Consider the following 25,180-nt stretch of genomic DNA (forward strand, 5'->3'; position numbering starts at 1 on the left):
TTAACTCTCTCCCCTATTTCACTCCACAGCTTCCTCTTGGTGCTCTCTGGGACACTGAGGGACAGCTTCCCAAACAGCTGCCTGTGTACCCTCACCACCTCCTCCACCAACACTTGCAGCTCCATGCTGCTGAATTTGGCCTTCCGCTTGCGCTCTGCCTTCTGGCTCTCAGAGCTGCTTGTCATGTTTCACAGAGATCTGGATAGTGCTACCACTGCTGCTCACTGTGAATGCTCAGCTCAGGCTGCCTCTCCAGAAAGTTCTAATGAGTTGCACCTGCCTGGGTAGCCACTCCCTGCTAGGGTGGGGGAGGGTGGTTCCACCTCATTGGCTGATGTCTTTAGTTTCAGTTTTACTTGCTCGCCGAATCGGCATTTACCGATTTGGTATTTACCGATTCGGCTAATACCGATTCGGCTACTACCGAATCGGTAAATACCAATTCGGTATTTACAATGCGTTCCTGTGGGCCTTTTGGCCCATGGGGGTGTATTGCTATTACCGAATCGGTATGTGCCGATTCGGTATTCGCCGATTCGGTAAATGCCGAATCGGTAATTGCCGATTCAGTACGTATCGAATCACAATACCGATTACTACTGATTCGGTATATTTCCGATTTTTTTTCTCTACATATCATTTTCCGATTTCAAAATACCGATTCGGTATAAATCGGTATTTTAAAATCGGTAAATGCGTTTTACCGACATCGGGCCCTATATGTACTGATAACTATTATAAACCCCTACAGTTTCTGAGGGGAACAATTCACTGCACCTCACCCAGAAGTTTCCAAATTCAAGCTAAAAACAGGCCAATCTTCCTTGACAGATGCACAGAACAACACACTGTCTGACACATCTAAGTCAGTATTTGCATCCACACCGTCAGTGTTGGATCAAGTTCTACTTAGAAAAAATGTGCAAGAGCGAGTGACACCTCACGGAAACACCACCAACGGGGTAATTGGTATGTAATTTCCAGACAAGCCCCTGTCTCATCATCGGTAGTCACTCGTTTCTCAAAGAAAGAAGAAGGAAAGTGTCCAAAACAAACATCCAAAAAGTGTAACAAACAGTTGAAGCAGAGAGCATCTGCTATTGACAAACACACAACATAAAAAAGTGTATAAAACACGGCATCCAATTCCCTTCAATAACTTTATTCACAGGGAAATGAATGCCTGCTGTTAGGATAAAAAGGCCGGTAGTTATTCATGCATACCATTACCTATTGCCAATGCCGACATGTTTCACTGCCACAACAATTTTGGCAGATTCATCAGGGCTGCACTATATGCTGCCACTCCACTCTTGGACACTCGTTCTGTGTTTAACTGCCAAGGAAACAGGCACAGAAGATCAGTTAAAAAAACATATGTAAACACACCCATGGATTGCCGTATATATATGAAACCATATGTGAACATTATTTACCCAGAGACAGCCTGTTTGCTTATACCAGCCGCCTGGGGAAAGGAATAGATGCAAAAGTACTCCAACCGTGAATCTCCGCCTTCACTAAGCTTTTAGCATTCTGAAGGTATAAAAACAAAAAGAAATTCCAACTTTCTGCGGATTTTTGTATGCGTGTCTCGTTGTTAAGGAACTATGCAAACACACATTCAAGCTGTTGAAAGGGAACAACCATCCATACTGTGTCTCTTTGTTAAGTAGCTATAAAACCACGCCTTCAAGCTGTCGACAGATGCCCACCAGATCTTTTGACTAGGTGTGAGTGTTTGATTGATTCAGATGCTCCGTCCATCACCACCCCCTTTTGTACCACTTTTGGCCGCCGTAAGTGTGGCAGGGTATGCTCAGACGTGAGTCCCTTGCTCACTTTGCCACTGGATTCAAGCAAGCCGGGCTGAAGACGGCTGGAATGCAAGAAACCGGTCCTCGGAAGCTTGTTTCCGGTCCACGGAAGACATGGCTTGGCAGTTCGGGCTGGACTTTTCCCATGAGGCACAGGGTCAGACTGATTTGCATACAGCCATGTCTGAACTGGGGTGGCAGAGTGGGCTAAAGAACGGTGATGGATTAAACCCAGATCTTTTGACTGGGTGTGAGTGTTTGATTGATTCAGATGCTCCGTCCATCACCACCCCCCTTTGTTCCGCTTTTGGCCACCATAAGTGTGGCAGGGTATGCTCAGACGTGAGTCCCTTGCTCACTTTGCCACTGGATTCAAGCAAGCCGGGCTGTAGAAGGCTGGAATGCCAGAAACCGGTCCTCGGAAGCTTGTTTCCGGTCCAGGGAAGACATGGCTTGGCAGTTCGGGCTGGACTGTTCCCATGAGGTACAGGGTCAGACTGATTTGCATATAGCCATGTCTGAACCGGGGTGGCAGAGTGGGCTAAAGAACGGTGATGGATTAAACCCAGATCTTTTGAATGGGTGTGAGTGTTTGATTGATTCAGATGCTCCGTCCATCACCACCCCCTTTTGTACCGCTTTTGGCCGCCATAAGTGTGGCAGGGTATGCTCAGACGTGAGTCCCTTGCTCACTTTGCCACTGGATTCAAGCAAGCCGGGCTGAAGATGGCTGGAATGCCAGAAACCTGTCCTTGGTAGCTTGTTTCCGGTCCAGGGAAGACATGGCTTGGCAGTTCGGGCTGGACTGTTCCCATGAGGCACAGGGACAGACTGATTTGCATATAGCCATGTCTGAACTTGGGTGGCAGAGTGGGCTAAAGAACGGTGATGGATTAAACCAGGATCTTTTGACTGGGTGTGAGTGTTTGATTGATTCAGATGCTCCGTCCATCACCACCCCCTTTTGTACCGCTTAAAGCCACACAGGACGTCAACGTTCCATGCATTTACACACAGCATAACTTATCATGTGCGCAACTGGAATACCACGAATAATTCATAGTGTCCCAACCTGTCAAAAGGTGGATGAATACAAAAATAGACCTCTGGACTCGACTTCCGCATTTCATTCGAAAAGGGAGGCTTCTCAAAGTGGAGCCTGCAGGGGGGCCGGACGAGCAGTCGAAGTCTCGTTCATACTGCTAAATGCACATGTCTGAAGTACATTTTTAGCTCATTTGTGCTTTAGCAAACATGATCTGCAATACTAGTTCAGCCGCTGTACTCAATCGAAAGATGGGATCAACAGCCCTTCAACAATCTTAGCTATAATTGAAGGGGTCCGTCAGCAGACCGGTACCAATTCCACACTGTCATAAATCATGCACTGATCGATTAGCAAAGTTACCAAACAACATGACCAGGCCGTTGTAATGGTCATGAATCCAGAATGTCTTGTACCTTATGGTTCAACTACCGCCATATCATGATCTGAAATTTCGGAAACCTCATTCAATCAATGAATCGCTGTGTTGAATTTCATGATTAGGAGTCCCTCCTGTTGGCTCAATTTTCTGTCCATGTTACCACCCCAAGAGCCTACCTCAATTTTGGAGATGACAGTCCAATTGAGATCTTTCTCTAAATACCTGTTTGACTTCCAATGATTGACTAAAGGGGCATTCACAACATTTCTACTTAACCTTGACTCATGCTGTGTCACTCATTGGCAGACTTCCTGGCTCATTTTACCCACAAACAATTTTGGACAGGGACACAAAATTCCATAAATTACATTCTTTGATTTGCAATTTGTGAATCTTTTGTGTCTTCAGTTGATACCTTCATGTGAGAAAACCACACCTTCCGTATTTATGGCGACCCATTACAGGTGCCAGACCAATCATGCTTCTGAAAGTTGCTCCTTCCAATTTTGGTAATGCCGCCCTACCAATGTGGTTATCAATGCTTTTTTCTTTTTTAAAAGCAAATAATGGGGACTGTATCAATGCTTTATTCATATTTTTCATCAAGTGCCAATTTTGATTGACAATCCTTTTAAACTGGTTTGCGTTTGGACAAAAGGTTGTTACACACACTATTCTGTTCATTTGTGATTTTGTTTTTCTTTCCAGTAATGTCTCCCTCGGTACCCACCAAGCACGGTGGAGGGCATTTTTCAAGAGTGTTTAGGGGTAGCCCCGATCTACTAGGCGGTCCATTAGATTATTTGCATGAGAGAAATACTCATCTTTGAATGAGCAATTACACTGAATCCTAAGAAATTGGCCGAAAGGCAGGTTAATAATGGAGTGCCTTGTTTCTATCCGTCGGCTTTCTGAACAGAGTTGTCGCCAATCCCCCATCAGAGGGGTAAACTTGCATGTCTAAAAAGGTGATCCGGTTTCTAGAAGAATTAAGACTGAATGCAATCTGTCTTACCTCTGCAATCTGATCAAATTTTACTTTCAAACATTCAATTCCATTTCTATTTGATATTTCACAAAATCAACAACTTTCCCCATTGCTCCATTCACTAAAACTTCTTCTACATTCAGATTATGCTTTAAAACTACCCGACAGTTCTAAGCCAGCAGTTTTTGAAACAGACTTTTCCAAAGAATCCAGTTTAGTCTGCAGTTTTTCTGAAATAACAATTGGTATTCCTTGATGCCTGATTTTATCAATAGGTTCAAAGTGAACTATTTCTTGATTTTCCAATTTCATAAGCTCTCTAATAAATGTATAACACTCTTCCTCCATAGGCATTAAGCAAACTATAGACTTTTTTCTTTCATTTTCTTGTACATTACTTCTGCTGGTGTGTGTTCATTTGTAAACAAGTTCTTCAGTAGATGACTTTGAAAAGCTTGTTTACCATGTTTGCTTAAGACACTAATTATTAAATCTTTTAGAATATTTGGATAATCTTCATCTCTTGCTTGTCGCATATTCTGAGTGAGATCTTTATATTCAAAATGTAACCACAGATTCACATTTCCAATAATACCCAAACATTTCTTAGTCTCTTCATGTAGAAGAGTTTTAAACACTGGTTCTCCTTTTACAGGGGTTAGTTGTTGCAGATTTCCAAATACAATAAAATGTTTTCCCCCCAAAGAGAACATCATAATCTGTTTTTAATACCTGTGGCATTCTTAAGTGTACAAAAGCAAACATTAAGTTTGAGTTCAACACTCTTTATACTTCATAAGGAGCTTCTCCAGACAACTTCTGATATTCTAATTTATTATCATGCTCAACTGGTAACATCAATAATCTATACAAAGTAACTCCTTTAACATTGTGTGCAGCTAATCCAGTTAGGGCTGTTACCACACAACATAAATGTGAACTAGTAGTTTTTTAAGATAAGTTGTCAAAACTTTAATTACAAAACTTTTACCTGTCCAAGCTTGACCACTGATGTACATCACAAGAGGTTTAAAAGATGAACTCACACATTCTTTTTTTTCATGCTACAAACCATGTTCTATCTGTTCTCTCACTTGCACATACATTTCTTTCTGTTCAACATTTACTTGTTCTTCTAAGTTTTCAAATGTAATATTCTCCTTGTATGCTTGTTGCATTGCAATTTCGACTTCATGCATAGCAATTACTGCTTCAATTTCCAGCATTGGTTGTCCTAGAGGATCTTGGCTACATGGACCACTAGTTAGACTATCTTGAGAACTTTCATGAGCTATTTCAGCTATAATAGTCTTTTCCTGTTCAACTTCTTCATTCAACATTTTTAAATATGTAGGGAAAATTGTACATTCAATGCTATCTTTACAAGCATTAAAAGAATCTTCATAGCAGTCAAACTCTCCAAGTAATTCACTTTCGCTACGCCATTGTTTAAACAGTTGCAGAAAGGCTAAATAGTCAAATTCTTGCTTATCTGGAGTTTCGCAACTAAGTATCTTGTAGTTTATAAGATTACCCTTTGCATGTTTTACTAAACAACCATGACATCCAACTACTGCAAACTTTCCTTCTTTTAAATTCTCTTTAACATTTCTTTTGAAGCTGTAATGTTGAAGTACTTCATACAGACATAGCTGTTCCAGATGTCGACTCCTTTTCGGATAGTATTTGTCCAACATATTAGTTTTAAGAATGTCTGTACTGTTTGGCTCATTTGCTGCTAGTTGTTCGATTTCTTCCAATGATTTCAAAACTATTTCGTTTGCAGGCAGGACTTAAACTTACCCAAATGATTCCTCATGACTTTGTATTTAAACTTGAAGAGCACAAGCGGTCTGAACATTCATAGGATTCAATTTCTTGGTGGGAAAGCATTTTCAAAGTAAAGCTGTACATTTTTTTATTAAGGCTATTCTCTTGTGCAATATCTTCCCACATTTAGTTCATCTCTGTTTTTCTGATTTTGTTTGTTGCAACAGCATTTGATTTATCTGCAACATACTGGATGTCCATGTTCACATTCCACATTTTTAAAATGACTGGATTGTAGTCATTGATATACTTTGTCACTTCTGTTCTTTTTGAGTTGTAGGTATTCTTTGGAGATTTCCTATTTTTTGTGTGCCTTACAGAAGAAAAAAAATAATTTACTCTTCTTTCAGAAATGACTATGGGGAAAACCAAACTGACATTTGGTGCAAAATTTTCCTTTAAACTTGTATTTTCTTCTGCAATACTTTCCACAACGATGACTTTGGAAAATGTAAAACTTGCTGTCTCAAGCTTCTATCTCTTCCTTCTCTTGGAATCTCACATGTCACGTACTGTTCGATGAAAGACAATACTGTTTCATCAGAATCATTTCTAAATTTAGGTTCATCCTTGATCCATAGTAGCATATGTATATGAGGTGCACCTCTAGCTTGATACCCCTTTCTCCAAAAGAGGGGTAACTTCTCCAAGAGGTCGATTCTTTTTATTGCAGATAAAAGACATCATAGCTTGAAACCTAAGATTAAAATATCTGCACACATTTACAGGGCCCAATGAACACAGTTCAATAGGAGTCTTTATTTCAACATTTCTTATATTGCAATTCGCTTCTCTTAGAAACTCAAGCAAATCTTCCCAAGCATACTCTGGACTGCTAAGAGTGACAAACCATGTTGGTGTACCTAAGTTCCGTAACATACACTTGAGTTCTCTACGATGACGATACGAATACTCATTTGTTCCACATTGACATGCCATCAAATTGATTCTCTGTGCTTCTAAATTTTCATCTGTTTCTTGAACTTTCTCCACAAATGACTTCCAGACCCAGAGCTGCAACGTGATGGAGAACGATAGAGGAGCACTAGGATGACAAGAAGTGCAATAGAACATACAACAGGTATTTATATAATTATTTACATACACCTTTACAATTTATATGTAACTGCACTACCTTGTACTTTTCACCTCTCCGCCGCACCCCACCACCCCACAGCACTTTCTCTTCAACCCACCGCAGACAACTTTATAGATAGTATTTTTAAAAATGTTAATCTATGTACTTAGGATGATATTATCAACAAAACAGCACACACAAAAATTACCATTATTAGCCTAACAATTTTATCTACAACTTCGCAAACATAACACTGCACCCAGGGCTTAAGTGGGGGGGGTGTCTTTGGGGGTTTGACCACCTGCACTTTATTTTTGGGGGCCTCGAAACGGGTCTTTATGGGGCTCTATTTTTGGGCCTCGCAAAGGTAATCCTTTTTTTTTTTTATTGCACTGCAGTGAGACTGTGAGAGCATGCACATTCCTCACTTTTTAGGAGTGCAGACATCATGCCAGGTGACTCGCATTGTAGGAGAAGGGAAATCCTTTAAAGAGAGCCATTTTCTCTCAGGATTTCCCTTTTCTTTTTGCAACGCAGGAGCAGCAGCATCGTGGGGTGATTAGCAGACAGACCACCAGGCGTGCAACGCCCATTGCCCTGGACTTTCTGAGACAGCTTCCCGGGCGCACACACAGAGCAGCACCCGAGTACCTCACAGGTCTTAAAAAAATCATTTTTTTTGTAAATAAGACTCTGATCTTTTTCACCCCTTTTTAAAACCCCTACATCCCCACTCTGCCTGTCGCTGAAAGAATTAGACTCCCCCGAAATTTCACTCTGGTTGCCCCTCTGGAAACGACTACAAGCAGGCAACTCCAGCACGACCCTGCTTTGACCTTACACACTGTCTTGTTTTAGTGCTACGAAAACATACGCTTTACCTGGCTCACTTAGGGACATAGGGGCATATTATCAAGAAAAGGTGTTAAAATTTTTGCTGCTTTAGCGCCAGGAAACTTCCGCTAAAGTGGCGATAATGGGTTTGATAATATGCCCTTGTGAATTCCCATAGAAGCCTGTTCTGGTATGAACACGGGTTTCTATTGGAATTCTCTATGGCATATTATCAAGCCCATTATTGCCGATTTAGCGGCAGATTCCTGCCGCTAAAGCGGCGATAATCTTAACTCCGTTCTTGATAATATGGCCCTTAGTTCTCACACCCCCTCTGTAATATAAACATAAAAGCTATGCAATTAATTTTATATTCCTATACTGTGCTTCACATGGAACTATAGAACTGCAGGTTCTAACCACCCCACCAGCTCTCTGGTATACTTTCTCAAATGTAAGAAGTACAGATATTCAGTATCTGTCAGTCACGGGCACTTTACAACAGTGTACCTAAATGTAAATTGGACAAAATGTTTTGTTTCAAAATTTACGTCTTACACCGAAAATTTCCTTTACATTTCTTTTGCTAGATGTACCTTTGTTTAAAACACCACCAGAGAAGGGTGGTAAAGTATGCTCCACAAAGAGCAACTCAAAGCTGTGCTGTTCTTTATAAGCAACATCTGCCTGTCAATGCTTATCGCCAGCCTTTTCCAACCCTTACGAGGCTGGGTGGATGAGTATAACATGTTGTTTTTAGGATCGGGGCGCAGTGCACGGAAATAAGAACGTATAGTTGAATAAAGGGCGAGTGCATGGCCAGATGCATCAATGGATAGATACATGGATGGATTTATCAATGTATGGATGGATGGAGGGATAAATGAATGCAGGGACCAGACCTTATGATAGACGGGTAGGCTGCTAGGTGCTTAGGATTGGTTCTGGGACAAATGTATCAATGGATATATAGGCGTATGGCTGCATGAATGATACAGTGCTTACTATAGGCGAGTGGGCTCATAGATGCTTAAGATAAGTGCAGGAACAGATGTATATATGTATATAAGTAGAAATGTATGCATCAATTAAAAGATGGTTGAATGGTGCAGTGTTTAGGATGAATGGATGCTGGGCTGTAATTGGACCAGATCTGGGGACCGGCACTTATTTTCAGGGAGCATCCAAATGGGTCTCTATCAGGCTCTATTTTCGACCCTCGCAAAGATAATCAATTTTTTTATTGCACTGCAGTGAGAGCATGCACATCGATGTAGGCATGCTTAATTTGCTCACTACTGAGAACTGGAAACATCATGCTAGGTTACCCACGTTGTAGAAGAAAGTGAAATCCTTTAAAGAATGTTTTTTCCGAACGTAGAATAATTGGAGAGGATTTTCTAAGGCACAGGATGCTACTTATCTTGATTTAGACCATGACCCTACTTGCATAGCACACACCCCTTTAGGAGCTTTGCCCCCCTTGTAGAGCACCCCCCACATTCTTTTCTCCCACTTAGAACCCTGATAACACCATAGTAACAAAGAAACAGTGTAAGATTCCATTGAAATCTCCAATGGCACCAAGTTTCATAATTTGCCATCACAGCTGGCAGCCTTCTACCACAGTGCAAGAGTGTCTATCAGCAGGAAAATTTGGTATCCACAGAAATATTGTGTAATTTGTGTTGCTGTCTGCTGGAACACTCATCACCAAAAAGCATTAAAACATGGAAATTTGCAGAAAAACATATACCATACCATAAACTGATTAATAAATGGGCACACTGCCATTAGACCACCCTCTTCCCCATCCTTCCTTAACCTTACCGCACTGGGGTCTGCATATGGAATTTTTTAACTATTTTCTCTTTTAAAAAATTGTATCTAGTTAAATATGTGGTACAACCTTGTTCAAAGGTAGCATTAAAAAGAATTAAGATGCTGCCCTAAATATTTGCTTTCCACTGATCACTTTTTCTTTCTAGAAAAATATACCAGGAAAAGGAAAAGTTAACTTCTATTTTCCTTGCTTAAATTGGTGTTGTTATAAACGCCCTGTGACCTGCCTTTCATCTTGGCTGATTTCACAGATCATCTGTAATAATATATTTACGTTGAGCCGTTCACAGGTGACTAGAGATGTCACCAGTCAGCTGTAATTAGCAAGTTAAGAGGCGGTCCTTTATAAAGGGATTGCAGGATGTTATATGTTATACAGATATATGCTGACTAAAGGACGTTTAAGGAAATTAAGCAGAGCACAAGAATAGTACAACCCTTTCCCCTTGAAATAAAAATTGGGATGGGCTGCAGGAGTCTTTTGTACATAGGTGTTTGCAAAGGTGGGCAAGTAATACTCACTGCTGCTCTTCTAGCGCCACTCTAATTCTGTGATGCTTATTTTGGGGTGGCCCTATCTTGCACACACACCTGTCTCCTCATCTTCCCTGCTTCCTGCTGCCGATGCCTCCTTGAATTGCTAAGTTGGAAATTACTAAAAACATGCACAACCCTTTTGAAAAGAGGCCCAAAGAAGCCCAGGCCCTGTAATATCAAAAAGCCTTAGCACAGGTAGTATACACTGGTAATATACAGACACATTTGCAGAAATACCTTCTGTACACTGCGTGACCAAATTAGCATGAGTGTATTCTACTACAATACAGAAACGTACACGGGCTGTCTGTGTGCAGACGTTTAGTGCATAGGGTTATGGGGTGCACAACATATGTGTTCACTGTACAGGGCTATGCAAAGAGATTACTGTGCGCATGTATTTTGTGCACTTTATGCACGTGGAAGAGCATAGTCACAGGATGACCAAATAATAGCAACCATAGTGTAAAACGATAAAAATATTTTCAGCTTAAAAAATCATCACTCCCCCTGTATAAAGTCTACATAGGGTCGGTGACAAAAATATACACATTCCCACCCCTTTCTCCTAGCAACTTGTATTGAGGTCTATTCTATCCTCAAGATACCAGACATACACATGTTCCATGCAAGAAAAGCAGTAAATATTAACAATCAGTGCAATTGGAAAACGTCGTACATGTGTAAAGATGTAACACAAGCGTCTAGAGTAGAGAACACGATGATGCACGAAATGCCGGTCACACAGAATGATATTATATAAAAACAGAAATGGCCACAAAGCCATGCACAATTTCAGAACAAACATTATGCAATATTTCATGACAGACTATGCCCCACTCATTAACAGTGTGCAGGTAACATGCAAATTATGGAATACTCCGTGAACATGAGACCGCTTTCATGGACATGCATAAGCTGATATCCTGTGTGCAAAGAATGCTTGGGGCACTGGGGTCCTTTTGTTTTCCAATCAAGTGACCCTGTTGCTATGTCCATGAGTCCGTCCTTCGCCCCCCGGGACAGAACAGAGTGCAGGGGTAGCCTGCACCCTCCTCCTCCTGAGAGCAAATGTTTCATGAACCTGTCTCATCCCCCAGTAAAAGGGCATCTTCGAGGTCGGCCTCTCCAGCTACAGGAGCAGTGTAAAGGGGTGCTGTCAATCAGCCTGACGGATGAAGGAACATATTATCAAGGAGCGGCGTTAACATTATTGCCGCTTTAGCAACAGGAAATGGCCGCTAAAACAGCGATAATGGGCTTGATAATATGTCGTAGGGAATTCCAATAGAATTCTACAGGAATTCTCTATGGCATATTATCAAGCCCATTATCATCGTTTTAGCGGCAGTGTCCTGCTGCTAAAGCGGCAAATAGTTTTAACGCTGTTCCTTAATCATATGCCCCAAAATGAGTCGCTGTGGGCAGACTGACGGCATGAATGCAGGCACCGACCACTAATGCAAGCTTGCACTCCTAATGAACGAGAGACTGCACAGATGTAGATTGTAGGCTGAATGGATGCATGGTTATGCAAACCCTTAAACTGGACTGGATGACCAGGCAACCCACCACAGTCTACAAAACTCACGCCACAGTGTTTGCGGTGCCCCTGCCTACTTTTTACGGTGCACCGGGGTGCCGCAGCGCACAGATTGGGAACTGCTGCACTATAGCAATACAGGAACTTAATTTCAACAACTGTCTGCCGGAACGCTCATCAGCAAAGCGTATTAAAACATGCAAATTTGCGGGTAAAACATATACCATGCCAATAGGCATGTTATAAGTGCTCCCAGTGGTACTACATCACCTTCCATTTCCTGGGGGGCGTGGTTTCGGCGCTGATGGGGTCGGCGGCGTGAGCCGGTAGCTCCGTGCCCGAACCCACCACTTATTCGCATATTTATCCTGCCCGCAGCTCACAACACTGGTGGACGTGTGGGAACACCGGGGGAACACCCCCGGCTACTCGCGACCTCGGCGGAGGGCTCTGCTGGACCACCGGAATCGAGCAAAGTGCCGAGGATGACTATGACGATCAGCAAGATGGCGGATGGTAGCGGAGGACAGCGGTGACCCGGGGCCGGAGAACCAGCTGCCGAGGACCCGGGCCTGAGACACGAGGGGCGCTAGCCATCCGAAACGCCATGTAACCGGAAGCCTGGCTGCCGAAATGGGGGGCCTGCCTCGGCTGACTATGGGGGGCCGGAGTTTGCCGGAGAGCGGACGGCTTGAGAGGGACCTCAAGATGGAGGCTAGCTGCAGGTTAGGCTTGGAGGTACGGCCCTGAGCTCGTGTCCTGGAGGGCTCTGTGGCTGTAGGAGGCTGGGGGATGCTGCCTCTGTGCACGACGCGGCGATGGTGCGGCGCCTGCCCCGGCGTAGGTGGAGAGTTGGAATACTGCCCAGGGTGTCGAGGATATCACCGCGGGCTACCTGCTTGATCAGCTCTTGCGCCCAGCGGCACCCTGGAGTGGACGACTGCACTTTGGGCTGTGCCAATTAGTACTGGAAGCTCCTGGGTCCCGGTAAATGAGTACACAGGGACCTGCACTGGGAACACTACCGGCAGGGGCTGAGACGGGAGTACGGTGCTGTATGCACAGCGCTGTGCCTGACATGCGGGAGGACACTGGTGTGCCATATCTTTTAATACACGGGCCAATGCTGGAAGGGTGACCTATGGTGTGACAACCAGGAAGGTGCCCAAGGACCGGTAGGTAACTGTCTGATGCCCTGCAGCGCTCGTGTGGACGGTGCCCCCTGCACATTGTATTTATGCGGCTGATGGCGGACGGTGCGGTGGGACCCGCACAATAGCCTAACCACTGTGGTGGGGCCGATTTTGGATCTGATAGTGATCTCTGCTCTGAGCGCCATGTGGTCCCGCTGGGCCCGTTTAACTTATGAGCCCCCCTGTGCACGAGCCCCTGTGGCAGAGGACAGCAGAGAAGTGACGAGAGGCGAAGACGACCGACCACTGCTGAACGGAGAGAACGCGGGGTGTCCGCGGGGACCTGAGCGCATTGTCAACGGAGTGGGCACGGCAGGGGGATACCGGAAGATATCTTGCCCGTATACCTGTGCCAGGGCGAGATAACTGGGGGCCCTGGAGGCTGCAGATACAGCTGACCTGAAGTAGGTCGCTGGGGGGCACGGGACTGTGTGCACTGGCGGAAACTGAAAGTTGCTGCGGACTATGTAAGCCCAGACGATCGCCGGGTGCTCCTAGTAACGTGGACAGCTCTTCCCTGAAGAGTGAACGGACTTTCGAGACCATAATGAAACCGACGGTTGGAAGTTGGTGGACAGGGTGAAAGAGACGGAGTTGGTAATTCAGGACCTGAAGCCGGCAGTGGTGACAGTGGAGCGCAAATTGGAGGATGCCCTGCAGCGCCTGACGACGCTAGAGAAGAGGACCGAGGATGCGGAAAGTCGCAACCAACAGAACAACGTGAGAGTGGTCGGCTTGCCGGAGAAGGTGGAAGGGACGGACATGGTGGCATACTTGGAGAACTGGTTCCGAATGCAGGTTGCCCCAGAGGGCCTTTCCCCTTTTTTCACGTTAGAACGAGCGCACAGGGTCCCGGCTAAGCCACCCTTGCAGGGCCGCCCACCTCGACCTGTGGTTGCTAGAGTCCTTCATTTTAAGGATAGAGACTTATTGATTCAGAATGCACTATCGACAGGACCCTTTCGGGTGGAAAATGGAACTGTCACGCTTTTCCCGGACTATACACAGGACGTACAACGTCATAGGGCCTCTTTTCTAACCATAAAAAAGGAACTAAGACTCGAAGGCATCCAATACTCGCTATTGTTCCCAGCTAAACTGAGAATCATCATGGATGGGTCGACCCACTTCTTCCTGACCCCTGACGAAGCATGGACATGGCTGGAGTCGTACAGGGCGGGCACTGATCGTAGGGACAGTGGCAGGGGAGACCGAGGTCAACAGAAACCGCCAAGGGTACGCAAATCGCAGCGTATACGGAAAATGAACAAAAATCAACAGGCCCTTCTGCAGGCGCAGCTGGCGGCAGACAAACAAGGTGCGCTGGTGGCAACAACGGCAATAACAGGGTCGCAGGGAGAAAACTCAACCAGGGATTCCGACTCGAATGCGGACAAACAACAATCGGGAGCTGAAATATCGGATGTAGACAGCACTGTGGGACCAGAGGTGACTCCAAGATCGGCGGATGATTTGTAGACGAACTACTTCACGATATGTCTGGGACCTACATCCTGAGGGAAGGGGCCCCCGGTAATGTATCAGATTGCTATAACCGTACATGCTGTTGTTTGGGGTTTGTAGGGCCGGAGTAGGGGGCCGGAGTTGCTACCCATCGGAGCTGTACCATATCCCTATTGCCCTTAAGGCAACCTGTAGTGGCTACTGCAGGGTATTGCAGTGTGTTTGCTGTGACTGTTTGGATGGGGACCGAGTTTTTGGGTCCTGTCCTGGGGGGGTGGGTTGAGGGGACGTTATGGGGTGTTGAGGTCCTGGGGGTTGGCAATGGTGTGGGCGCTGCTATTTTGATGTGGAAGGGGGAGCAGAACTACAGTGATGGGGATGTTACGTGAGTTGAAGTGCATCACTTGGAATGTGAGAGGCCTACACACTATGTCTAGACGGCATAAGGTCTATGCTTACTTATTGCGAAGGGGGGGTGCACATTGCTCTGTTGCAGGAGACCCATCTTACCAAGGTGGAGAGCTTGGCATTGCAACGGAGATGGAGCGGCCAGGTCTTTAGTACAGCTTACTCTGCGTTTGCTAGAGGGGTACTAATATGGATATGAGCAGGGGTCTCGTTCCAGGTCGCTAAACAGGTATTAGATCAGGACGGCCGCTTTGTGGCTGTAGAGGGCAGATTGCATGGAAGAGATGTTGTATTGTGTAGTATATAAGCCCCGAACACTGAGCAGGCCCGTTTCCTGGATACACTCTCTGGAACGCTGGCGTCCACTCTGGCTGGCCCGGCCATTGTGGGAGGGGACTTCAATGCTATCTCGAATGTAGACATGGATAGGTCGCACCCTCCTTTATCAACTGCTCCGGCTCGGGCATTAGCTAAAGCTAGGTCCGATTGGCAGGACCATTGGGGATTTATTGATGTGTGGCGAGCTCAGCACCCTCATGATAGGGACTATTCATTCTTCTCGTCTGTGCATGACCTACATGTGCGGATTGATGCTATTCTATGCTCCCCCTGTTAGCTCATTTGGCAGTATGCACCGAGTACCTTGCTCAAACTATCTCGGACCACAACCCGCTCCTGATGTCACTGGATTGGCAAAGGGTGAGAACAGCGATTCCGACATGGTGACTACGACCTGAGACTCTGGAAGACCTGGTGTTTCGGACGGAGGTGGGTGAGGGTATTAGCAACTACTTTCAGGAGAATTGGGGACCAGCAAGCTCAAGGGCAGTGGAATGGGATGCCTTTAAGGTGGTTGTCAGGGAGCTTTGCATTAGTAAGTATTCGGGAGCCAGGAAATCGGTGGCAGATGCTATAACAAGGGCGGACGAAACCCTGAGGGAATTGGAGCGGAGGAGGCCCGAGTTGCCATCCCTACACGGGCAACTACTAGAGGCCAAAGAGAAAGTGGCTGCTGAAACGGAACGGTTGCGATGTTTCGACCAGAGAGAGTACCTAGCGAGAGTGCATGCGGAGGGGGATAAGGTAGGCACGCTGTTGGCTAAATTGGCCAATCCGGTGCAGCAAAATGGTCCAGTCATGCAGATAACACTGGAAGATGGTACCCTGACCCACTCCCAAGAGGTAGTGCTGTCTCACTTTGCCACTTAATATGAAACTTTATATAGCAGCAAGAGAGGGGAGGCAATCGCGGACATTGAGGAATATCTAGAAGAACTCCGCCTGCCGTGCTTAGGGGAAGATGACACCAGTGGGCTGGGTTAAGACATCACACTGACTGAAATACGGGTGGCAATTAAGCAAATGGCCAGGAACAAGACACCAGGGCCTGTTGGGCTGCCTGTTGAATTCTATGCTCAATATGTTGATGTACTGGCCCCCGCCCTGCTGGAGGTTTATCAATTGGAAATGACAGATGGTCTCTTGCCGGGATCGATGCGTGAAGCCCTGATAGTCCCACTACTGAAGCCCGGTCTGCCGGAAGCGGATGTGGCCTCATATCGCCCTCTATCCATGCTGTCGGTGGATTATAAAATCCTGAGCCGTATACTGGTGTCCCGGTTATTACCACACATGGAGACGCTGGTCCACACGGACCAAGCGGGCTTTATCCCCAAGAGAAGCACGGCATCGAACATTCGCCGTCTTCTCCGAGTCATGGCTGATAACCAGACAAACCCTGGTGCATGCACTAGTCACATCAAAGATGGACTATGGCAATCTTCTCTATTTAGGGACTTTGGAGAAGAACCTCAACCGCCTACAGGTCCTACAGAATGCCGCTGCCCGCTTAGTGCTTAAACTACCCAGAAGAGCCGCATCGGCCGCGGCCCTCCGATCTCTGCATTGGCTTCCGGTCAGAAGCAGGGTAGAATTTAAAGCTCTTTGTACGTGCCATCGGATCATCAATGGGAGATCCCCTCTTCCCCTGCAGGGACTCCTGACTACTTATGAGCCGTCCCGCTCGTTGAGATCCTCTGGCTCTGGACTCCTGGTCGTTCCCAAGGTGTCTAGAGCTCGAATGGGCGGAAGATCTTTCAGGTACCTCACAGCCTCAAGATGGAACAAACTACCCATGGCACTGAGATTAGAGCCATCAGAATCAACTTTCAGAGCCAAACTTAAAACTGCACTATTTGCCCAGTAAGGTATGCCGCTTCTATAGATTCCAGTAAGAGTTGCTCCTTAGCGCGGGGACACGCCGTTGTGCGTCACCAAGCGCTTTACAAAACTCCCTAAATGGAAAATGGAAATGATGAGAGCTCGGCGGCAGTGCTCTCGGTGGACATAGAAAAGGCGTTTGACAGCTTGGAGTGGGCCTTTCTTTGTAAAGTCTTGGATAGATTCGGACTGGGCGACGGATATGTAAACTGGACGAAGGTGTTGTACACCTCGGCCACAGCTAGGGTGAGACTGGGCGAGGTGATCTCGGACCAATACTCGATTCAAAGAGGCACAAGACAGGGATGCTCGCTGTCGCCCCTACTGTTTGCATTAGCGATCGAGCCCTTGGCGGCAGGGGCAAGGATGGGGCGATCCTATCATGGACTGCTGCATCGAGGGGAACTGCACTGTATCTCATTGTATGCCGATGATCTGCTTTTGTTTCTTCGGGAACCCGAGGAGGACTTACATGGAGTGACCTATATGTTATCCAGCTTTGGAAGGGTCTCTGGTCTTAAGGAGAACTGGTCCAAGACATGCCTCTTCCCGGTGCGATGGAGCCTCTCCCCGCCAGCTGAACTGGGTAGCATTAAATGGGAACCTGCATGCATCACGTACTTGGGGGTCCGAATCTATCACGTAGACCAAGATATACTGGAGGGTAATGTGACCCGGGGTATTAGAGCTCTGAAGAACTGCATGGAATTCTGGGAGGCGCTTCCTCTGTCGGTTATGGGCAGACTTGCACTGCTTAAGATGGTGGCGCTCCCCAGACTCCTGTACTATTTTCGTACACTGCCGATCTGGATCCCAACGAGAATCTTCAGAGAACTGATATCGCTGATGGGGGGTTTCATCTGGGGCAGTGGTAGGCGGAGCATAGCTCTGGCAACACTGATGCGGCCCAGATCGGAAGGGGGCCTGGCGGTGCCAGACTTTGAACTCTACTATCTGGTGGCCCAATTGCAGGTTTTAACGCAAAATGTGGCGAGGGAATACCGAGGCCCGGAGAGTGGGTGGGGAAGGGGAATCCCTCGTCATGTGCAAGCCTACATAGTTCTGCAGCAAAAGGTGGATCTGAGGAATTTGACGGGGGAAGAACAGACCCTCAGACTCTGCTGGAATAGGATGCAAAAAAGAACAGGGACTCCCCACCCATACGCACCGGAGATACGTTGGGCATGCTGACAGCACTGCCGCATGGTGGAGACTGGACTCCACTAGCGGACTGGAAACAGATGGGGGTCCAGGTGGTGGGAGACCGATATGTGAACCAGGAATTGGTGCCTTTCTCTGTGCTGCAGGAAACATTTGGACTGAGTGGGACTTCTTGCTTCATGCTGCGGTCACAACTGCGATTCTAAAACACTGGAAATCCGGGAAAATGGAACCAGTGGAATCCCTTGCTTGTCCATATGTGGTGATGGCGACGGGCACGGTTAAGGCAGTGACTTGTCTCCAATCCCGGTTGCTCCAGGAAGGCATATGTCCTTTAGATGCCCGTAAAGCGAAATGGGAAACAAATATGGATCGACAGATACCGGGTACCGCTTGGGCCCAAATCCTTCAACGGGCATGGAAATGCATGAGGAACGCGTGTTTCCAGCTAATTCAGTACTGTATATTGCATAGGGCCTACCTAACGCCAGGTAAAGTCCGGAAATACTTCCTGATACAGGATGCAGCATGCCCGCGATGTCAAGAGGAGGGTGTTGAGCTGGAACATATGCTGTGGCTTTGCCCACGCAGGGGGGGCTACTGGGAAGAAGTAGGGGGGCTTCTGCGCATGATCACGGATAGACACATAGAGTATGACATGGCCACCTGCTTGCTGCACTGGTTCCCGCACACGGCTAAGACCAAGGTAACCAGCAAATTTATTGACTTGGGGCTTTTGCTGGTGAAACGCGAAATTACTTGCCATTGGAAGGCGAAGGAGGGCCCATCATTTGAGAGATGGAGAGGGGAGTTATGCAGGTGGGCTAGCTGCGAGGGTGTAGTGCGGCTCCAGCAGGTTACCCGCTCAGGTCACGAGAAAGCGTTGGAGATCGCACGGTCTTGGGAGGCCATGGCCCAATCCTTGAAAGACAGCCTGCTGCCAGAGGAGGAGGTGTAGGTCCCACATCTGTGTGATGGTTACCACTATAGCGTAGTTTCTGCTGACCCAGTGATGACTCAGCTGAGGTCTATCAAGTGGATTGGTAAGTGCCCACACTACCACTCATGTTTGGGGGGGAGGGAACCGGGAGGGAAGGAGAGCTGAAAGGGGTAACGAAGTAGAACTATTAGTGATAGCTCTAGGGGTAGTTTTAGCTTGTTTGTTGGGAATTTGGGGGGAGAAAAGAAAAGCAAACGCAGTCCTCCGCCTGTTAACCAGACTCAGTTCTGTTATTGTGATGCGTACGCATGCGTTAAGACTTTGAAAATTGCCGCCCGACCCCCGGGTTGTGGGCTAAATGGCTGTGTACTTCAAATGTTTCTATTCCAAGGACCACTAACGCTGGTTACAAAGTTGCCGAATGGCATGCATGTGTAATAACATATCTGCAATAAAAATATATTTAAAAAAATAAATAAAATCACTTTCCATTTCCCACAGAAGCCCATGTTCACACCAGAACATGGGCTTCTATTGGAATTTACAAGGACATATTTCAAGCCCATTATCGCCGCTTTAGCGGCAGTTTCCTGGCTCTAAAGCGGTGATAATTTTTTTTTTAAACAGATTTTATTGACTGAAGACACGTGAATACACATGCAAAGCTCTGTCATCCAGAGACCACTGCCAGAATCATAACATCAATGTCCACTTCAGTAGTTTACACATGCAAATACCAAAAGGAAAAGGAACTTAATTACTCCCACCCGCCCTTCCCACCCCCCCCAGGGCGCTGCTGCTTGCTCAGACCACAGAAATTTGGAACGTATACAATACAAGCCTTGTACATCAATCACAGTCGTAATATCCTACCATAGAGCTCATAGGGAAGGTAATCGGGCATTGTCATCCGGTAGGGGGTCCAGTTCCAGGCCCCGATAGTCCGCCCACCTTAAAGCGGTGATAATTTTAACGCTGTTTCTTGATAATATGTCCCTAAATTCTGTGTTTTAATCACAAACATAACCACCTCCCCCACACCCACCCCCGCCCTGGGTTAACCATACGAAATCAAACAGAAACCCCTACCATTCCCAGTAGTGCCACTGTACCCATATATGAAGTTAATTTTAACAAGTGTCTGCCGGAACACTTATCAGCAAAAAGTATTCAAACATCCAAATTGGCAGGTAAAGCATAAACCATCCCATAGCACAGTTTATAAATGGGCCCAGTGGTACTATACCACCTTTACTTGCTAGACAGCTATCTGTTAGTAAAGTTGTTTAAACACTCTCTAGAGAGTATAACAGGGGATGGGAGAGTAAACAAAGTTCTAATTCCCAAACGTTTGATATACTGTTCCTTTACTATATCTATATTAAAGATATTAAATGGAATAAAAAAATTGATAGTGAAGCTGAGCATCGGTAAAACCCGGACCACTTCAACACTTACATATATCCAGCACAGGGACACAACCTCACAAATAGTATCACTTAAAATCACATGTAGTTCTCTAATGTCAACAAAGTCATCCTGAAAATAACCGCACATTTTAATTTCTTTTTTATCTCACACATGTATAAAACATCTCTTCTAAAGAAACACTCCCCAACCACTTCGATTCCATAATAACAGACAATAATAATACGTTTACTACCATATATTTTAATATGTCTACCATTTTATTAATCATTAGTAAGAACCAGTGATCCTTGTCCTCCTCGATCTGTCAGCAGCTTTTGATACCATCTCTCATCGGATATAGCTGGACAGATTGAGGAGGATCGGGGTGAGGGGTAAAGCTCTTGACTGGATCCAGAGCTTTTTATCGGGGCGGACACAGAGTATCCAGATGGGGTCATTTGTATCCCAGACAGCAGGGGTAGACAGGGGTGTTCCGCAGGGCTCAGTGTTGAGCCCGATCCTGTATAATTCCTACGTGACACCCTTGACAGATATCATTAGAAGCTATGGGTTTAAAACCATCTCATATGCAGATGACACGCAGCGAATTATTCCCATTGAGGAGGATATCATGTCTACCCAAGGGAAATTTAGAAGCTGCATGTCTAGTATCGCTGCTTGGATGGGGAGAGAATTATCTGCAACTGAACTCCTCAAAAACTGAAATCCTGCTCTTTGGAAAAGCGGAGACAATCTGGTCCCCGAGTAGTGGCCACCCGAGTTAGGGGAGCCCCCCCCCAGGAGTTGGGCCAAGAATCTGGGTGTTAGGATAGATGATCAACTATCCATGAAGGAACAGGTTAAGATTGTATCCAGTTTGTACTTCGGCACTATGAGGATGCTAAAAAAAATCTTCCCCTGGATTCCTCTGTCGGTAAGGAAAATTCTTGTCCAGTCATCGTAGTGAGTCTGCTGGACTACGGCAACGCACTGCTGGTGGGGGCCAGAGAGGACTTATTAATGCACCTACAGGTGGTGCAGAACACCACAAATCGTCTGGCTTAAAATAAGCCAGCACTGGCTTCGCCGCCCCTTTACTGAAGCAGCTTCACTGGCTCCCGGTGAAGAAACAAGCCATTTTTAAGATGTTTTTTGTCGTCTTTAAATCATTACAGGCGAAAGGACCTGTTTATCTGAGCAATAAATTTAAGCGATACCTAACGGCCCGACAACTGAGATCTAGTAATGCCAACCTTCTGTGTTCACAGAAGATACATAGGGCAAGACTGGGCGGTAGAGCCTTTTGTCATCTGGCCCGAGACATTGGAACAAATTGCCAGCAAACATTAGAGCTTGTAATAAACTACCCAGGTTTAAAAATTTGGTGAAAACATGGCTGTTTTAGCCAGTTGTGTCCCCCTCACCTTTCCTTCACAGCGCCGAGAGATCTCTACGAGGATGTTTTGCTTGCGCTTAACAAGTACACAAAGTAAAGAACCTACAAAAACTATTAACTATACCCAAATGCAAACCACAAACCATGTTCATATTAAATCTCAACCTATGATCAAATGATTCAAACTATGCGTACATATAAAAGCAACGTATCACTTTTACTATCACCATCTCCTCTCCATGTAATCTCCAAACACTGTAGACTTATAGTACAACAACCTACCTCGGCTTACATTCAACTCTACCTCTCAGTATCAAACATGAGACCACAACCTCCTCACATAACATTTCTGGGTTTTGTTTTATCGCTTTTAACTTAAAACATACATCTCCTACCAACACCCCACTATTTTCAGAAAAAGTATAAATTGCAAACGTGCGAATACATTACAAACCCAATTTAATGCTGTACCTCATTTTCAAAACCATACAGACCTATAAAAATTACAACTACAATTCTTCTTTGTAAAAATTCCTAAGCATATATAAAGTACTTATTTATCAACAGGTCAAATGTTATGCATATTTTATAACCAATATCATACACCACACTTTGTTAACACTATATTGATTTGAATTAAAACATACTTTCAAACAAAAAAAATCACCTAAAATACTTAATCACTACTACAAAAGACATAACAAACCTTGTTCATTTCTAACTCACCTTTATAGTTGGTATGCAGATTTCAGATTTCACACAGGCATACAATTCTTTATTTGTCACATAGTACAATGTGAGAAGTTGGCCTGATATTTAGTGTTTCCAATTCTGGAACCACATGGTATCAGTTCAAACAAACCCCAAAGGTGTCTGGTTGTAAGTCAACCTTGTTAGACAAGCTATCCTAGTGGTAGCATGGACTAAGCAGCCTTAAAGGCTTAACTTAAGAGGTCGTGTTAAGCGAGCTGTTTTACCACATACAATCCTGTAATCAAATGAAAGGACACCACACAAGTATATATTATAAAAATATATGTGTTTATTTCTAAATTAATCCCCAGTACTCTTTATGAGGAAAGGGGCACAAGCGTTAAATCAAAAGCACAGTATAACATACAAAGTTGCACAATTATGGATGAGGGCGGGTGGCCACTCAAACCATATACAAAAAAAATGGTATAAGAGATACCAATCGAACAGTGGTTAGGCCTAGGGCCTAGTGAATCGCTGGGAGCAGTCAGGACTAGCAATGCTGAAGTCGGGAGTAGCCCACGGAATTCGGGTGCAGCACGGAAAGTGCGGCTTACACCAATGCAATGTCAATGGTGCGTAAAAGTTACACAAAGTGAGTTTAAAGATACTTCCGCTGAACCTAGAGGAACAAAACTTAAGACACAGACCCTAGAGGTGTGTACCAACGTGGGCACACTGGCGTTGCAATGTTACCTCACCCACAGGAAGTGGGTGCACAGGGTCGAAGTGGCGTCGGGTTTTGACACGCAGGCTCTTGGTGCTTGGAGCTGAAGAAGCTGCAGGCGATGGAAAGCAGAAGTGTCCGGTGTGATCCAAGGGCGGATCGAAGTCGAGATGTACCTGAAAGCAGAGGGGACAGAGTCTGGGTCACTCAGCAGTGACCAGGGTGGAACCAGGACGGAACCAGGCAATGTCGGGCGCAATCAGGTGGTTGTCGAGAGGCTTCTCTCCGCTGTCACGTGGGCTCTGGGGCATCTGCGACGTCCAGGAGCAGGTCACGATCTGTCCCACGTAGGTTCTCGCCGTCAGCACCGTCGGCTTCAAGATTGCAGCAAACAGCACTTGGCAAAAGCAATCCACGCGGAACTGGGAGATTGCTTCTCACTCAAACCAGGAGGGTCAGAGTGGGGGCTCCTTTTCACAGGAGCTGGTGCAGATCTGAAGCAACCAGAAAAGCAAGTCGTATTGAAGGTTTCATCTGCACAGGGGCCACAAGCCAGCTGGCAAGTGACCGGGCCAACGCGTCGAGCCAACACAAGCAGAAGGGCCCCACGCAGCACTCGTCGAGTGTGGAGGGGGTAGCTTTGGTGCAAGTGTAGCTCGGGGTGGGGGCTTCTCAAACCCCGGTGCACAGCTTCGAGGGTCACTCGTGGGCTGCACGGTCAGCGTCTCATGGCCTTTACAAGATGGCGTGCCCCACGCTTCCGGTCGCCTCCACTGGTCTCAGCTCTGCAGGGACTGTGGATCGGGTTGGGAGAAAGCAGGCAAGCTTGATCTCGTCGATCTCTGTCGCTCGAGTTCCGGCGGGAACTGCAACAAAGCAAGGGTCGAGGGCTGGATGGTGCCTGTTTGCACAGGGTGGTCACTCCTTGACCACAAGGGAGATTCTTCAGTCTTCTATGTTGAGTAGAATGTCGAAGGGTCCAGAATTCGTTTCTTATGTTTCTTCAGGATGATCTGAGTTGCATTGGCACTGCTCCCACTCTTATTCCAATCTGAGGGGTGGATCTCCTGCTAGGTCCCTCCCCTATGGGTGGGACCAGGAAGGGGGGTGGTTACACCCCCTTTCCTTTGTCCAGGTCTCACTGGAGCTGGGGCTGGGCTGCCCCTGAACCGGTTTGACCGGATTATGCAAGGGGAAGCCTTGTGCTCCCCAGGCACTGTCTGGTTTCTTTCAAACCTCCCTGCTACAATCCACTATCTCCTGTCTGGGGTGGTGTGACACCTCCCTGTGACAGGAAATCCTTTGTCCAGGCCTCCTCTGCTGAGTTTCGGTCAGCAGCAGGAGGTCAGACATGTGTCTGTGGCAGAAGCATCCATTTTGTGGATCTGAGGCTCTTTTAAAAATCAACCGCGTTTTAGCAAAAGTAACATGTCGTCCCCTCTAGAGGGGTGGAATGCTACCCCCGTCACCAGGACTGGCGAGGGGGTAGTATTCCAATTCGTATGACACCTTACACAACATGTTTTGATAAAGCCAAACCAAAGTTGACATATAACCGCGAGGATTATAATGCCCTTAATAGTATATGGTTTGGCATTATCCCGGAACAGCTAAGGGAATTGGTCCCGACAGCTGCAGACAGGCTCAACTCATGCTAGAGCACCATCTCACA

This window comes from Lissotriton vulgaris, chromosome 2_2 (assembly GCF_964263255.1).
Source record: "Lissotriton vulgaris chromosome 2_2, aLisVul1.2, whole genome shotgun sequence".
NCBI classification, from domain to species: Eukaryota; Metazoa; Chordata; class Amphibia; order Caudata; family Salamandridae; genus Lissotriton; species Lissotriton vulgaris.